Source organism: Meles meles, chromosome 2 (genome assembly GCF_922984935.1).
Source record: "Meles meles chromosome 2, mMelMel3.1 paternal haplotype, whole genome shotgun sequence".
NCBI lineage: Eukaryota > Metazoa > Chordata > Mammalia > Carnivora > Mustelidae > Meles > Meles meles.
In genome coordinates this window covers 122,397,139-122,398,768 of record NC_060067.1, presented here as the reverse complement: position 1 = coordinate 122,398,768, position 1,630 = coordinate 122,397,139, and the positions used below count along the sequence as shown (strand labels likewise).

Genomic DNA, 1,630 nt, shown 5'->3' with positions numbered 1-1,630 from the left:
GAAAACACCCAGTACTTGTCTTACAGAGAACCTCCTTTCCCCTGGTCTCCTGATTCCATCCTGCAACAATAATAATACTCCTGGCCTCTCTCCCCATCTCCTCACTTATTCATCCCAAGGGAAAGAAAGTAAGTATATGTTATCGTAGACCTTGGGAGAAAGAACTAAGCAAACTTGTCAGAGGCTCTCCTGAGCCTCACTTGTTCATATCTGCCAGTGTAGGGAGGGCATGTCCTAGTTGACTCTCTACTATATTATAAGCATGTCTTCTCTGCACTGGGAGCAGCTCTCTTGCCATGGCCCTTCATCCCCCGAAAATGTACACCTGGGCAAATTTCTTCACCCTCATTTTGGTCAGGAGCACCTCTCAACTGTTGAGCGGATCACTGTCTGCAGTGGTGCTAAAACCGTCAGAGACACGGACAGATGAGAGCCTCAGCAACTTAGCAGCCCCACACCCCCTCACCTCACTTATTCCTAGTCACAGCTTCCAAACTAGCGCCATTTCAAGGGACGTCGACACAGCAGACAAGTTCATAGGGGCTGGGGCTGCCACGGTAGAGGTGGCTGGCTCTGGGGCTGGAATTGGGACTGTTTGGGAGCCTCACCATTGGTTAGACCAGGATCCCCTCTCTGAAGCAACAGCTCTTCTCCTACGCCATTCTGGGTTTTGTTCTCTTAGAGGTCATGGGGCTCCTTTGCCTGATGGTGGCCTTTTTCATCCTCTTCACCATGTGAAGGAGCTGTCTCCACCTTCCATAGCTCTTTCTGCTATGTCTCATCTGCCCTGTATGTTCCTTTTCCTATACCTCCCCAGGCAGCCTGGGGAAAGTGGTTGGCTCAAGGTTTGACAGAAGGAAGACAAATAAATACTGTATTAGTGAGGGGTGGGGGGAGATAAGCATAGTAGGCCAGGCTCTGCCCCTACAGAGAGAATACTACTATTTTGAAGGGTTAAATTCAACTAATGAGAGATTATCTAAAAACAAACAAACAAAAAAACCAAAATAAATATCTTCCTGTTTTGATCTCCAGACCACTTGCTGAAAGGACAAAAAGGGACTAGAAACTAGGCCAGCTTCTCCCATATGAAGCCAGCTCTTCTGCACATTTCTCCCAGGTTTTCTACCCAGAGGCAGTCCCTCTTTACAATCATCTTCCAGAAGTTTTCTTCTAATTCTTATGCCCAAAGGAAGAAGAAGCCTTTTTCTAATCTGAACAATGACAGCTCATGTGCTAGCAGCAACCTGTTGATTTTCAGCTATCTGAATCCTCTGTCTCTTAATTGATTCACAGCTCAAGAAGGAAAGCAATGTGTCACTTATTCAGCTCCAAAAATTCCAGCACTACTATGCACCAGAAATTATGAGACACGTTAGGGAGGCAAGATGATTAAGACAGAGTTCCTGGCTTCAAAATGCCATCCAGCTAAATTCCCTAGGTCCTCAAAACCACTGTTTATTTATTTTTGGGTTATTAGTTTGCTTCTGTATAGAGAGAAAGATGTAGATTGCTCTCTAGAAACATCTGCACTCCAGGCTCCCCTCTCCGAGTCTTAAAGGCTCTTGCAGGTGCTGGTGGAACCTTGTGGACCAGGGGCTAGAAGAGGGCACAATGATCATTTGGATGA

The 1,630-nt window shown here is 46.3% G+C and overlaps 1 pseudogene; it reads left to right on the top strand.

The window, feature by feature from the left end:
* Window positions 1-269: 269 nt before the first annotated feature.
* Window positions 270-738, top strand: LOC123937423 (annotated as a pseudogene).
* Window positions 739-1,630: the final 892 nt, after the last annotated feature.